General features: G+C 42.6%; 1 protein-coding gene and 1 long non-coding RNA gene across 32 annotated transcripts in view; one reads left to right on the plus strand and one right to left on the minus strand.

The window, feature by feature from the left end:
• The window catches only part of CDH13 (cadherin 13), a 1,446,594-nt gene that overhangs the window by 542,268 nt on the left and 887,442 nt on the right, over positions 1-16,884 (minus strand).
• On the plus strand, positions 4,755-7,743 carry LOC146402178 (uncharacterized). The gene is made up of 2 exons (XR_014805360.1): positions 4,755-4,842; positions 5,554-7,743. It is a non-coding gene; the product is annotated as an uncharacterized LOC146402178 (long non-coding RNA).

Genomic DNA, 16,884 nt, shown 5'->3' on the forward strand with positions numbered 1-16,884 from the left:
TTCACTTTCAGAAGGGTCCTAGATTGGATGATCAAGTAAACAGCTACCCTAAATATAACACATCGACCTTACAGAGAATGTGAGTAAGTACAGAAACAGTTAAAGGAGAAAATTTTAAAGGAATCACCCTTAAGTAGCAGCCCACTTGAAATCCTACTGTTAACATTTTGGTGTATACATACAATTTTTTAAATAAAACTAGAACAATGCTATAGTACTGTTTTTGTAACCTGTATTTTCCTTTAATAGTATTTCTGTGCGTTTTCCTATATACTTAAAAAATTCTCTGAGAACATGATTCTTAATGACTACATAATAGTCCATCATATCCACCCTGTAATTTATTTAATGACTTCCTTATTGTGGGTCATTTAGGTGGTTTCCAAGAGAGCACTATTTGACAGAGTCATTTTTGGCATATAAAACATCAAACAGCAATTTTAGAAAGACGTGGAGAGAATTTCCCACAGTTCTGAATATGTTTCTCCAAACACTTTAATCACACTGATATTCCTCACACACACAGAGGTGCTTAAGCTCTTTTTTGTCTAGTTTTCCTGAGGAAGGAAAGGGTTTCCAAAAGCCAGCTGCTCTAGACTGAACCAAGGATCTTTTCTTTCTGTTTGCCTTGCAAAAAGCTTCTTCCTGATTTTATTTCTAGCAAACTAAGTAGCTTGGACTTTTATTTTTCTAAAGCTGTACCAGAAAAAAAGTGGCTGCTTCCTTGCAACATATCAGCACCTCTTAGAAAACTTCTTGTCCAAATTCCCAATTCATTTTACATGTGCTGGGTTAGACTAAACAGTTTTCAGGTTTAAGCAATGACAGTCATCACCCAATGATGTGCTTTACGGAGAGGCGGGGGTGCCCTGCTGGCAGCAACAGTGACTGAGGAACTTGGATGGCAAGGAGGGAGGGGTATGAAGGAGTATCCCAAAGACCTTAATTTGCTGGGTGGGTGGGAGCAGTGGGAAAACCTTTGTGGAAGCTTCTCAGGTGATTCTAACTCAGGTGCTCCATGGATGACACTCTCATCATGGAATATAGCGTCCACTGTTCAGTCATGTGTCTATTTCCCTGATAGGACTGTGAGTTTCCTACAAGGATATTCTGCTCCTTTTTCATCTTTCTAAACATCTATTAATGACCAGTTTGATAAATATCTGAGCCAGTGTCTAAGAAGAGTCAAGTTGAGTGATATGGGTTGATTTCATCTTATTACAAACAAACTTTGCACACCTACTACGTGCTTGTCACTGCACTGGGCATAAAGACAGATAAGACATGATCACTAGTATTGGGAAATGTATAGTCTAGTACAAGAACTAACACACTAAGGAAATCTTTGCAGTTCAAAAATGATGTTTCAGGGAGTTCCCATCATGGCACAGCAGAAACGAATCCGACTAGGAACCATGAGGTTGCGGGTTTGATCCCTGGCCGCACTCAGTGGGTTAAGGATCCAGCATTGCTGTGAGCTGTGGTGTAGGTTGCAGACGCAGCTTGGATCTGGCGTGGGTGTGGCTGTGGCTGTGGCCAGCAGCTGTAGCTCTGATTTGACTCCTAGCCTGGGAACTTCTATGTGCCGTGGGTGCGGCCCTAAAAAGGACCAAAAAAAAAAAGACCAAAAAAAAAAAAATGATGTTTCAAGAGCAGATTGCGTGAAAAGTACTCCAGAAATTTAAAAACGTTAGTTTCCTGGAAGAGTTGGTAAAATTTTTCTAAGAAAAAGTTTGTTTATTCATTTATGTGCTGATTCATTCAGTAAGATGCTCATTTGTTTGTTCATTAATAGTCTGTTTATTTAGCGGGAAACTAGCATCAAATTCACATCAGGCCAAGTGCTGGGCACTAGAAATAGATGGGGAATATAAATAACCAGAGGGGCTTATTGTCTAGTGGAGTTAGAAGCAGGCAATACAGATAAATGCACAATATGCTTAGTGCAGTGATGGGGGAACAGAGGCTCTAAAGGGGATAATTAGGGGGCAGGTTGTGCAGGTTGTTCATGCCACAAGGCACTTGGGAAAAGGAGATTAAAATATAGCCTAAGTAGCCCTTATCAAGCATCCGTTCTGCCTTAAAGATGTGTCCTACAAGAAGGGAAATTTTTGTAATTCACAGCAGCTGCTGTGTGGGATAGAAGCAGCTCTGTAAGGAGATGCCTAAACAGGACTGGGAGGACCACAGACAGCTTCCTGGAGGAAATAATTTCAATGCTTAGACCTGGATAAACAAGACATGGGCAGGTGTGAGTCACAGTTGGAGGTGTGAGTCATTATGTGAGCAAATATGCAACTGAAGGTGACAGTGATGTCGCTGGAGAAGTGAAGGGTTTTCCAGACATGGGGAGCAGCACAGTCAAAGACTCAGAATGTGAGGCATGAAGAAACACATTCTGAGAACTGATATTATGAGAGATGGAGGGAGGCGGGGGAAGGAGAAAGAGGATGAGGGGGTAACAGAAGGAGAAGGGCAAAAATATACAGAGGAAGAAGAAAGGAAAAAGAGAGGAAAGGAAGGAAGAAAAGGGCAAAGGAAAAAAAAGTGGACGAGAGAAAGTAAGAGGGAAGCAGAGAATGACAGAAAGAGGGAGAGGGAAGGAAAGACAAAGAGACAGGGTGTTAAGAGAGAAAGAGACGCTTAGGCAGAAGAGATTAAGGAATGAGGGTTTTCTGAGCCACATTAAGAGCTTGGTCTTTTCCCGTGGGTAAAAGGAAGCCACTGGAATGATTCAAGAGGAAGAGCGCCTGAACCAGATGTGTGGTGTGGAGCGCTCCAACTAGCTGCTGCGTGGAGAATATGTTTGAGGGAGAACAAGGCTGGAAGCAAAGGAGATCAACTGGGCACCCAGGCTTTTCATTGTCCCACACGTGGGTCTTCAATGAGAGCAAGTAGAGAAAGGAGGCCTGGACACTCCAGGCAGACAGAGTTTGCTTATGGGTGTGCGGTAGCACCCCCCATGGAGAACACATATGGAACCCAGACAGCATATCCAGGCGGGATGGGGTGGGAATGCCAGGAACCAAGATGGCAGGAAGGAAGGGGCCCAGGTGAGACTGGGAGGCCACTGGCTCACTAAACAGTTTAAAGGTCATCCTCACACTGTCAGCCCAGTGAAGATGATAAGCAGGAGACTGGTGTGATCAACTCGTGTCAGCAAAATTATGCTGGAGGAAATTTTGAGAAGAGTTGGGTGAGAACAGAGGAGAAAGGAAGGTAGGGGGTGTCTCCTACTATGGACTGGAGGGGAGATAACACAACACAGTGAAGATGGGGGATATGAAATGATGTAGGGGTGTTTCACACGCCGTTCGCAAGCCTTGGTGATAGCTGACTCGGGGGGAAGGAGAGGAACGGTTCCACGGCAATTCTGATATTTACCTTCCGTTTGCTTGATTCAGGATTTTTATGTATATATGATATAGTGTAGGAGAAGCAGGTTGAGGATCTAGGGGAATGAGTTCATGAGCTCATTTGGAAATATGGTGACTTTAAGAGACCTGGAGAAAATCCTAGAGATATGAAGCAAAGAGTTGAAATTCAAGTCTGGATATAAGTGGATGGTTTGTTTTCACCATTCTAACAGGTATTTAGTGGTGTCTTGTTTTAATTTGCATGTCCTTAATGACAAATGGTGTTGCATATCTTTTCACATGCTTATTTCCTCTCTGTATATCTTTTTCGGTGAAGTCTCTTTTCACATCTCTGGCCCATTATTTAGGGTTTTGGTTTTCTTGTTGTTGAGTTTGAAGAATTCTTTATGTATTTTGATGACAATTCCTTTATCAGATACAAATATTTGCAATTTACAAATAGTTGCTCTCAGTCTGTGACTTAACAGCAGAAGCAAAAGGTTTAATGCAGCCCAATTATTAGCTTTGTCTTTTTTGTGTCATGCTATTGGTGTTGTACCTAGAAACTCATTACCAAACCCAAGGTCACTTGAATTTTCTCCTGTTTCTTCCAGAAGTGTTACAGCTTTGCATTTTTCATTTAGATCTTTGATCCATTCCTACAGTGTAGGTACTCCCATCATGGCCGACTTCAACCTACTAAAGTGACACCATCGAACCAGAAAGAGATGGGGAAAGAGGGGTGGTCCAGCTGCTGCAAGCTGGTGTGAGTCCGCTCCAGTGTAACAGTTTTTAATTATTTGGTGTCTGCCAAACGATTATGAGGAACTTTAGAGAAACTGATTCTGATGACAGGGATTTTAGATCTCAGTTACATGTGCTTTCTTCATTATTCTTACTGTTCTGAATATTTGGTGGTACACAAAAATTACTCCCAAATTTTTAAATGACAAGAATAGGATACAGGGCAGGTCCTAGCTAACACATACCAAGCCACAATAGGTCTCCATTAACTATGCATGGAAGTGAACTGAGTTCTACCATACTTCTTCTCAGGCTCTGCCTTATAAAACACGTTTTCTCACAGTGGTGATCCCATCATGGACCCAAGGATCAGGTAGCATTGAACACCTGAGTTAAAGCTACCACCTCCCCGTGAGGTGTCACTGCCATCTCCTATTGAAGGCTTCCCTGTACTTCCTGTCCAATTAGTATAGATGTGTCTTCTCTGCTTTGTCTAAAGGAATAACCCTAGAGAATGGAGTCGATCTCACCACCTTGATTTCCACCTCTGAGGTCATTAACATGATTTATTGTGAAGTTACAGGAAATTAGCTGCTGAATATTTCAATATGGATAGGAAATAATGTAATTCCACTGTTACCATAGAACCACTGTATCTTGGAGTAACCTGTAGCCATAGTAACAAGATAAGGATACACTCCTTAAATGTTTAACTACAATTCTGTACTTCACACACATTCAAGTAAGTCAATTCTTGTTATTTTTAATTGAATTAATTTTCGGATACATTTGGGGTTCACTTTTCAATGGCGGTTTTCAATTACCTCAATTTACAATGATGAGTATAATAAAATTTTCTTTAGGCCATTACTGTTAGAACTGGAATAGAACCCCTGAAAAGGACCTTTAAAAATGAGTACTTTTGAATGAACAAAATAGTTTTTCTGAGGATAAATATCAGGGGTATGAGGATAAGTCCATCTCAGGGTCTTCAAAATTAACATTCATACTATTTACTCTAAGTCCTGAACCTGAAGATACTAACTGCATCATAATAATATTAATACTATGCAACAATAGTTAAAATGGTTTGAGAACTTACCACATGCTAGAACACTCTCAATGATCATCTTACTTAACCCTCAGGAAAATCCCAAGAGGCAGATACTGTCATCCCTCCATCGTGCAGGCATAAAAACAGGGATACAGACGTTACGTATCTTGACAAAGGCATCTGGCTGCCAAACGGCAGGGATAGGACTGGAATAGGTTCCCTAGTCCATGATTTTATCCATGACTCCCACTGCTCTCTTAGCTGCCAGCCAGTCACAAGGGACCCTGAGTCCCATCTCTCTGATCCCTGACAGAGTAATGCCTCAAAGAATAATCTGCAGCTCTTGATCCTCTTATCAATACCAGTGACCTCACGGTTATGGCTTCTGTTGGCGTGCAGGTGCTGGGCTTGGAGCCAGAGAACCAAGGGGAGTAAGGCAAGGTCTCAGCACCCCACGACCTCAGAGCTCAGCGGGAAGGAGACACCAGGTGAACAGACTGAGGCCCTCTGGTGCGACGTGTACCAGCTCAGGAAGGAGCACGTGGTAAGAGGGGAAGGAAGCTCCCTCTCCATGAGCAAGTCAAGGAAAGCTGCAAGGGGAAAACACGTGCTCTGATTGGAATTGACCGCAAGAAAAGTACCTGAGGGAGGGAAAATATTCATGCTGAACATTTTGAGAACATAACACAGGAAGGCTGTGACAAGTTGTGCAAGGAGGAAGCGATGGGGATGAGGCTGCAGTCTAAGGGCCAGGTCAAAAATCACTGGAAGTTCACATGGGAAAGCTTAGAACTTAAGTAACAGGGAGCCCTGAGGAATTTTAAACAGATTTACTATTTTTCCTTTAAATTAGACTTTATATTTTAGAGAAGTTTTAGGTTCATCCCAGCAAAATCAAGCAAAGGGAGAAAGATCTCCCATATACTCACCCCCCAGCCTCCGGACATGCACGGCGCCTTCCATGATTAATGTTCCCTACCGGAGCAGAATATTTGTGACAACTGACGAAACTCACCAACACAGCATTATTACCCCAAGTCCAGAGTTTTCACCTAAAAGATTTACTTTTGGGACACTGAGTAAAGGGACTGAGGAGGCAGGAAACAGGCAAAGGAGCCCGGTTAGAAAACTTCTGTAAGGTTCAGCAAGGCAAGACCATGCCTTAAACCAGGACCTGTAGGATTTCAGTCCTACCCATGGCTCAAATATTCTGTCTCTCCATCTCTGGAGTTCAGCCTTACAGGTCTTATTTTTAATACTTTGAATATAATACTTTAAAAAAAATCCATGTCCTCCTTTCCTCTTTAATAACCAGATCCCAATTTCATTTGGATTGCTAGTATGCTCAGCTAACTCTTGTTTCTCCAGCTGCCCTTACAACTGGTCAATGAAGCTATTTATTGGGAGTTTCTGGAAAAACATTTCCGTCTTCTGTATTTAACAACAACAAAAAGGACACAAATGGTTGGCTTATAACCATCTCCTTACCACTGACTTGACTTTGGATATGATGGCCTGAGCTTCTGCAGCCATCTCGTGACAATGAGCGAAAGACTAAAAGAACTGTAGAAATGTTGGCCCTGAGATAGTTGCACAGGTAAAGCCTTTGCCTTACATTTAAGCCTCTTGCAATGTGAGATGAACAAACCCCTACACTGCATAAAGTGCAATGGTTAGCTTTTCTATTACACATTCTTACACAACCCGAGGGGCCTCAGTAATACTGGCCCTCCACCTGGGACATTCTTTTATTGGCTATTATTATTATTTTCATTTTATGGCCACATTGGCAGCATATGGAAATTCCCGGGTCAGGGATTGAATCCAAGCTGCAGCTTGACTTACACCACAGCTGCCGCGACACTGGATCCTTTCACCCACTGTGCCAGGCCACCTCTGTAGTAACCCAAGCTGCTGCAGTCATATTCTTTTTTTTTTTTTTTTTCGGTCTGCAAGATAACTTGCAGTCATATTCTTAACCTCCTGCACCACATTAGGAACTCCCGAACCTCAGTTTAAATTTCACGTCCTTTGAGGAACCTTCTCTGCTCTGTCTGTCTAAAGCGGGACCTTCTGCCGTGGAATGGGAGTGATACCCATGAGGGCAGAGCACAAGCTGGTCTGTTGGATACTGTGTTGCTAAGAGCTAGCACAATAACTACTCAAAAAATATTGAGGATGAATAAATGAATAAGGGAGACCATGATGCCTAAAATGAATCAGAGATCTGGAGTAATTATTTCAGTCTATAGTAATTTCTTCAGGAAAAAAATAAATAAAACAAGAGCAAAGCAGTGAGACAACAGGACCCTGAATGACAGTGTGTTTATTTCCATTTGCTGAACTGTGCTGACATGGCCCTTGGTGTCTGCTGAACAATTAAAGCAGCTCAAAGATAATGACTGCATTGTCACTGCCCGTAATGACAACATCCCCTGTGACATTCCAGGAATGCGCCCAACACTGTGACTTTGTGCAAAAACTCCGATCTTCAGAACCGCACACCCTCCCTGATAGTGACTCTCCCCCTTTCATTGAGGTTGGCAGAGTCATAACGGTTGGGTTTCAAACAATAAATATCAAACCAAATGCTGTTGCTGCTGAGACTGGGGACTGGTGGCCCACAGGGGGGTGGGCATCAACCCTGCGCTGAGCTTGTCAGGGAGCAAGGCAGCACTGCTGCTTGTGGCACCCCGACAAAGAGCTTATCACTGTAATTAAAGCAGAATTGGATGTCCTACTGCTTTGTGCTTCATCTCCCTTCATGTGGACAAATAAAGTGGAGGAGTAGCATATGGATGGAGACCAAAAATTGAATATACTGTCCCCGTGCTTACATCAGCAAATGCAAAGAGCACCATCCACGGCGTCTCTGTTTGCCACCGGGCCATCTGTATCGCAAACCTCACGCTGCCAGAGGAGAGTGAAATCTGCGTCCGCCACTGCTCTCCAGGTGGCGTGTGGGCTCCTCTGTCTCCGCTGACCTACCCAGCGAGCACAGAGGAAGCAGACTCTGGAGCTGCTGTTTGTCAGGAGAGAAGGCCATTTTTACCAATATTTTGCAAGACAGGATGCTGTTCTTGAAACAGACACCTGGGGGGATGGAGCCTTCTGCTCACAGGTAATGAAGTCATTCTGACAGCTGGAATCTTGTGTGATTTTTTAGGGAAAGGGAGCCTGAGCTGGGAAAAAACAGACAACTAGGTGGTCCACGTGTCTCCCTTTTTTGCCTTTTATTTTTACTTTGGCAGGATCTAGGCACAGTTTAAGTGACGTAACAACTGGAAGAAACAGATACTTTTTCAGTCAAAGTAATGATGTATCTATGTTCCAGGCCGAGATCTCATGTTGTTTACATTTGAAGTTATTGCTGATCACAGGTTCCCATCTCCTCAACTAGAACATAGAAAATGACAGAGTGATGGACTAGACTACTGGCTTAATTTTAAAAATCATACCCTGCCTCAATGCTTCATCAAGTCAACATAATTTATAAATAAAGCATCACGGTGATTAAACCGTGTTTACCTATGGTAACTTGGACTCTCTGGAAAGTTATCAACAACAGAAACAAAAGATACTTTAAACATCCAAGTATGTAAAAGTCTATTTTACTTTCTCATGGAAGAAAATTCCACCACCGATCCACACCCTAGGCTGATTCTGGCTGGGGAGGGAGACAAGGTAGGGTGGGGATGGAGGAGACGTCGGCCAAGCACGTGCTACCTGCTCAGAACAATCAAGTAGGTGAGTTCATTTCGTCCTTCCCCAAAGGTGGATGGTAGGTGTCATTAGCCTTGCCTCACATGAGAAGAAACGCGACTCAGATGGTTTAAGTGACTGTCAAGCAGCTGGTGATCAAAAGAATAGAAATCAGACATTAAGTCTATCTCATTGCATTTTTTGGAGTCTAGATCACAGAACTGGGTCATATATGGATACGCGCCTCCCAGCCTACAGCAATTTCAATGCAGAAAATTCCAAGGACTAGTTAGCCCTGTTAGAAGCAGGAAGAGAGACGGCAAGGATGAGAGGTGGCGGACAGATCCAAGCAAAGTATAAAAAGCACACACAAAAATACACAGCAGAAATTATTAGAGAAGTGCATATCAAAACTACAATAAGGTACCACCTCATACCTGTCAGGATGGCCACCATTAAAAAGTCTGCAAATAACAAATGCTGGAGAGGGTGTAGAGAAAAGGGAACCCTCCTACACTGTTGGTCAGCATGTAAATTGATGTGACCACTACGGAGACCACTATGGATGGAAGTTTCTTAGAAAACTAAACATAGAGTTGTCATATGATCCTGCAATCCCACTCCTGGGCATTTATCCAGATAAAACTATACTTCACAAAGATACCCGCACCTCAATACTCACAGCAGCACTGTTCATTATAGCCCAAACATGGAAAAAACCTAAATGTCCATCAACAGAGGAATGGATAAAGAAGATACACTCTTTAGCCATAAAATAATTAAATAATGCCATTTGCAGCATCATGGATGGACACAGAGATTATCCTAATAAGTGAAGTAAATCAGACAGGGAAAGACAAGTACCATATGATATCACTCATATGTGGAATCTAAGCTATGACATAAATGAGCCTATCTACAAAACAGAAACAGACTCAGAGACAAAGAGAAAAGACTTGGGATTGCCCAGGGAGAGGGGTGGAGGAGGGAAGGATTGGGAGTTTAGGATCAGCAGTTACAAACTAAAATGCATACAGAAGAAGGTCCTACTGTACAGCACAGGGAATTATATTCACTATCCTGTGATAAGCCATAATGGAAAAGATTATGGAAAAGAATATGTGTGTCTATATTTATGTATCTCTATATATGAATCACTCTGCTGTACAGCAGAAACTAACACGACATTGTAAATCAACTATACTTCAATAAAATAAATTTCAAAAAGTAGACAGAATGATGGCATTTAATGTAGGGAAGATGAAGCTTCCACACTCCTCAGTCTCAGAGAAGCTACCACAATTCCATGTGCATAGCCATGATGATAAAGGCTACATTTCCATTAATAAATTAATATGTTAACTTCAGGTTACTTTAAGGCAAGAAACTACTGTATGAAACATCACAAATACTGGCATCCAAGTGGTTCACTCTTAAAATCCCTTTGCCTCTGTTACCTAGAATAGTTACCTACAAGGAGCTATTCTCTGCACAACACAAAATACCACAAGTATCCCCTCACGACACAAAATGTACTTTACATAACATGTTACATATATGAATTATTTAATGTGTGTATAAATGCAAACTCATAGACCACATTTAAATTTCTGAAACTTTCCCCAAATACCTTTCTTCTACCAAGCTCATCATTCTAGCCATTTATTAATTGACATAATGAAGAAAAATTATTTCATTAATCCCAAACTTAATAGCATTTGTTCTGTGTGTAAAAGACTGTAAGTACCTGTAGGCAGAGGTAAAAGCATGACCTTTCCTGTTAACCCCCAATGGGGAGACCGTGGGAATTGGCCCTTTCTTACCACTCATTCATTCATTTAACAAACTTACTAAAAGCTCAGTCTGTATCTGACATACACTCGATGTTGAGGACAAACTGGCAACAACATGGACAAATAAACCAACGCAGATATCACGCTTTCCAAACTAACCAGTTTGGGTTTTATTTGGCTCTTCTCAAATAACACAGGGTGTTAAACCCGTGTGATCTTGCACTGCTCTACTCTCGCTTCCTGGAGTTCCTCAAAGAGCTCTTTCCCCTCAAAGGCTGAGTTAGTCCTAAAGTGTGCTCTGACCCTGGAAAGGTGATTGGGGCCATCAGCTGAGTTCTTAAGGTTGGATCACACCCTAAAAATGCTGCTAAGAGCAATGAAAAGGTAAAGGGTCAGCCTTAAAAACAATTCTAGGGACTGTGGACACCTGACATCAGTCGTGGTGAGCTTCCATTGAGCCTCTTCAAGACCTGGGAGGTTCCCAATCTGGAACAGCCATTCTCAGGACAATGGAGGCTCAGAAGACCAGGTGAAGGTAGAAGGGCACTAGAAGGATGAGCAGGAGATGAGGACTTTCCCACCTGCTGATGAGGTGTTTGGACAAGGCTATCTCCAGGGTTCCTCCCAGCTCTAATATTCCATGATCTCTCTGAATTGAGAAAAGAATGAGATTAAAATACCAATAAATATAAAGACAACAAGGGAATGGCAAGAGCTTCAAGGTGGATTCCTTTAACTTAGGAAGTGGACTCAGGGACACTTCAGACCACTCATTGGTTCATTAGGGATTTCAAATATGGATGGTTGTGCAAATTGTTTGTTCAACAATTGTACATGAGTGAGCAAGGACTCTTCTTGGTCATTTACCATGTAATGACTCCTTTTTTATTTAAGAAAAAAAAGTGTTGCTAGGAGTCCTTAGTACCATGGTCATTCCATTTCCAGGAGAGAGAAACAGTGCGAAAAAACAAAATCATGAGTTATCCTTCAGTTATTTTCATCATGTTCCTTGTCTTAAGAATTTCTGCATGAAAAGACTTGAATAGACATTTCTCCAAGGAAGATATACAGATGGCCAACAAGCACATGAAAAAAATGCTCAACATCACTGATTATTAGAGAAATGCAAATCAAAACTACCATGAGATACCACCTCACACCAGTGAGAATGGCCATCATTAATAAGCCCATAAAAAACAAATGCTGGAGGGGGTGTGGAGAAAGGGGAACCCTCCTACACTGCTGGTGGGAATGTAAGCTGGTACAGCCACTATGGAGAACAGTATGGAAGTACCTTAGAAATCTATACATAGAACTACCATAAGACCTAGGAATCCCACTCTGGGGCATATGTCTGGACAAAACTGTCCTTTAAAAATACACATGGCAGCACTATTCACAATAGCCAAGACAGGGAAACAACCCAAATGTCTGTCGAAAGATGACTGGATTAGGAAGATGTGGTATATACACACAACAGAATACTAGTCAGCCATTAAAAAGAATGAAATAATGCCATTTGCAGCAGCATGGGTGAAACTAGAGACTCTCATCCTGAGTGAAGTAAGCCAGAAAGAGAAAGTCAAATACCATGTGATATCACTTATATCTGGAATCTAATATATGGCACAAATGAACATTTCCACAGAAAAGAAAATCATGGACTTGGAGAATAGACTTGTGGTTGCCAAAGGGGAGGAGGAGGGGGAGGGAGTGGGATGGACTGGGAGCTTGGGATTAATAGATGTAAACTATTGCCTTTGGGATGGATTAGCAATGAGATCCTGCTGTGTAGCCCTGGGAACTATGTCTAGTGACTTATGATGGAGCATGATAATATGAGAAAAAAGAATGTATATATATGTGTGTGTGTGTGTGTGTGTGTGTGTGTAACTGGGTCATCATGCTATACAGTAGAAAAAAATTGGGGGAAATAACAATTAAAAATTTTAAGAAAATAAAAATAAATTTGTACAGATTAAAAAAAAAGTTATGCATGATGGCAACACATAAATACTTTTAAGAGACTGCAGAAGAAGGTAGGCTTTCGGTTTCCCAACTGAGAAGAGAAGATTGTACTTGGATGTTGCCACTGTCAGTCATCAGTAAGAGGTAGGAAACTTGAGGACATGGAAGCAGTAACCAAGCTGTTTCCATGGAGCTTAACCACAGATGAATCTATTACTATTAGTATTACTGCCAGTCTTACCTAAGGAAGAGCAATGCCACTGGATAAAGCAATTTACCCCAGTAGAGTACTGAGAAACTGGTGTGACTAATGTCAGATATTTCTTTTTTTTTTTTTTTTTGTCTTTTGTCTTTTTTGTTGTTGTTGTTGTTGCTATTTCTTGGGCTGCTCCCGCGGCATATGGAGGTTCCCAGGCTAGGGGTTGAATCGGAGCTGTAGCCACCGGCCTACGCCAGAGCCACAGCAACGCGGGATCCGAGCCGCGTCTGCAACCTACACCACAGCTCACGGCAACGTCGGATCGTTAACCCACTGAGCAAGGCCAGGGACCGAACCCGCAACCTCATGGTTCCTAGTCGGATTCGTTAACCACTGCGCCACGATGGGAACTCCTTTTTTTTTTTTTTTTATGTCAGATATTTCTTAACGACATCTTGATCAGCAAAGATAAGAAGAGTTTATTAGAAAATTCTTTGACTTGATGTCTGTTTCTTGGGGTCCTAAACTTTTCACTCTTTGAGTCATAAGCTAAGTTACTAGATCAAATAAAAGCTTGTTGAGCACAAAGACATCTCTTTGACTTTAGCCAAGAATTTCCATAGAACTGACTCAAAGACTGCCTCATCCTCAGAATCTTGGGGGTGGGAGGGGGGATGCTCAGGCAGAACCTGCTTCCTTTGAATGGACACCAGAAAACTGGACATGGAGGGGTGTCATGAGGACCAACACAAGTGGAGGACCAGCAACTGCCTCCAGTACTTGACAGTGAAGGCAGCAAGTTCTAGTGTAAAGAGGCCCCCACCCTGGCTGGTATTGAAAACCATCACTCATAAGAGGGAAACAAAATGGATAGATTTTCCTTTAGAAAAAATAAATAACTATACCACACATCCAACACCCGTAACTCATTGTAGAGTCAGAATAATGGATTTAAATTTCAACTTCTATACAATCCACTGGGGCAAGTGTTGGACAGAATCTGCTAAAACAGGGCCAATAGTTCCAAGGTTAAGTATATCTTCAACTGAGATGTGTGTGTGTGTGTGTGTGTGTGTGTGTGTACTCACTCAAAGACACAAGAACGTTATTACTGTACTATTTTTTGTAATGGGCAAAAACTGGAAACGATCTAAATTTCCCTCAACAGCAGACCAGCCAGATTGGAGTGTATTCAGAGAATGAACTACTCTAATCTGTGATTCTACACATGTGCCTAAAAATAGAGATAAATCTCACCAAGGAAATGCTGAGCAAAACATTTTAAAATGCCCCATACAAAACATGTCTTACATGATTCCATTTCTGTTAGGTACAAAATAGCAAAACTAACACATGATGAGAGAGGTCAGGGGTGATTGCACTTAGCGCCTGGAAGGGGACATGAAGGGCACTTTGGGGACTGGGGCATATTCTGTCTTGTGACCTGAGCACTGACCTCAGGGCCATATTTGGTTTGGGAAAAAAAATCATTGAGCTCTATACTTATGACTCTGCACTTTTGTGTTCATATAGTATACTTCAAGAACTTCTAGACACACCACACTGAGACATCAGAGAAATCCACCAATGACTGTCTCTCCCCTGAGAAGACCATGACAACCCCTTTGCATGGCTGTTGGGGGAATTAGCAATAGGCACACGCAGCACTGAACGCAGCCCTTCTCATGGGGGGAAGGTCTTAGGGGTAGAAAGGAGACAAGCACAAACCAGGGTGCTCTTAATGATGAAGGAACCGTCAGTAGAACTAGAAGGCTTCAAGCCTACTCCCTCACATTCCCAACCATCTATGGGATGCAGACAGCCAGTAGCTGGGTTTTTTGGGCTGCACCTGCAGCATGGGGACGTTCTTGGGCCAGGGATGGCACCTGCACCACAGCAGTGACCTGAGCCACAGGAGTGCCAATGACAGATCCTTAATCTGCTGAGCCGCCAGAGAACTCTTTATTTTTTTTTTTCTAATTAGCTGTTTTTCTTTCTTTCTTTCTTTCTTTCTTTCTTTCTTTCTTTCTTTCTTTCTTTCTTTCTTTCTTTCTTTCTTTCTTTCTTTCTTTCTTTCTTTCTTTCTTTCATCCTCAACAAGGCTGAGGATATACTGCTCTAGCTGACAGGTGCACAGCATGATAAGAACAACGATGCTCTGGACCTCATGGGTATCAGGTGGGTGAGGACGGGAAGCTGGCAGATGGGGGCAGAGCTAATCTGGAATTAGACGCAGAACTTACCAGAACAGGGACACAGTGGGTTTACGCCTATCCCACATCGGGGAGAGTCAGCTTGCTGTTTCCCTGAAATGTGCTGTTAGACCAGCTCTGGACTACATGCAGTTTGAAGTTTCATATACAGTAACCATTTTTATTACAGGTAACTTTTGTATATACCTATAAAAATACACCTACATACATATATGTTCATGCAAAGACTTACAAATGGTGACGGTCATGGCACTATGATTTACAGCTGGGAGTTATCAGAGGGGAACAACTGTGTGCCATTCACTGCGGTCAGCATAAGAGGCTTGTAGCCATTTGGCATCCTGGACTCTTTTGGCAGTGAGTAAATCACGTGGCATCCTCCTCAGAATGTCTTATGTGCAAAAAAAATTTTTAAAAGATACATCAGATTATAAAGGAACTGATCTCAACCACGGCCCTGCCAACAGCATACCACACCACACAGCCTTTCCATAGGACACAGAAGCAAGGCATGGAAGATGTGTCTGAGGCATTGGTGAGTGGAAAAATCAGAGTACCAGATGCCCGTGCACGGTCTCTGCATGTTTAGGACAGAGTTGCTCAAAGCCTGAGCCACACAACTGGGAGCATCAGCAGAATCAGGGTGCTGGTTAGAAGGGAATCCCTCAGGCCCTGCTCCAGGCTTCCGGGGACCCAATCTCTGGGGATGAGGCCCAGGAATGTGCATTTTCACAGGCTTGTATGTACTTGCAAGGTTGAGAAGCACTGCCCGAGGGAGTCAAGAGTGGTTTTTTTCAAGTGGGAGCCTAGGGGAGATTTTTTTATTGGATTGGTTTTTTTATATATATATTTTCATACGTGGGTTTTTCAAAGTTTTTCCAATGAACATCTATTATTCTTATAATAAAGGGAACAAGTGCCTTAAAAAAGAAAAGACAGATTTAGTCTAGGTATGCTAGGAGTGATTTCCAGATGCAAATAACAAAATAAAAGCATCGCTTGTGAGGAATTTCAAGTGGTCAAATAAATAAACTAAAAATGGAGCAACGCAGAGCCTCTGAGTTGTGTGTACTAATGCATAGCCAAACATCGGCATTCAAAGAAATTACCAAGAAGAAATGTATTTAGAATGAATTTGAGGCTAGAAGGCCAACAGCGAACACAGCTGTTAGGTGTCTCCAAGCCGGCAGGAAAAAAAAAAAAAAAGATTTAAATCCACAGCAAGGAAGGCCTACACTAAAATCCCTAGGCCTGGATCAGGTAGGATTTGTGCTCAAACTTGGGAAGACATGGGAAAGAGACGTGCCTGGGAGTCTGGTGTTCCCACAAGGCTGCTGCTGGTGCAAAATGAATCTATTCCCTGAAAGAAAGATTTTCTATCCAGTCTGCATGGCCACACCTACATCACAGGCAGGTGCATCTGTATCCTCTGGGCGCAGTGCTTTCTTATTTCTAAGAAGGGCAGCACAGCAGCCTCAGGAAAGATAAACTTTGTCAAGTGGGATTATACAGTTCCTTTAATTTCACAAAAGGTCTCCTGACCCACAGCTACACCCAACATCCAGGGGCTTTCCTCAGCATCCGACAGAGGCATAATGTGCCCAGCTAAGAGGGACCTTCCTCTATTCCCCTCACCCCCACCGCATCATCACCCTCGGATGCCCCCTGGTCTCCCCATAAGAGCTCCTGACCCTGTCTTCCCTCCTGTCCCCCTGCTGCCCCCCACCCAGGTGGCATCCACGGCCCACCTGGCCAATGTCGCAGCCTCCATCTGGGTCTCCGCTGCTGCTGGTCTCCTCAGCCCTCAGGTATGACCCACTGCAGCCAGACTAAGCTTCCTAAAGCACAAATCTGG

This window comes from Sus scrofa, chromosome 6, assembly GCF_054392235.1.
Source record: "Sus scrofa isolate SSC_HxYL_T2T_F1_AM1 chromosome 6, Sscrofa_HxYL_maternal_Yorkshire_Landrace_v2.0, whole genome shotgun sequence".
Classification (NCBI taxonomy): Eukaryota; Metazoa; Chordata; class Mammalia; order Artiodactyla; family Suidae; genus Sus; species Sus scrofa.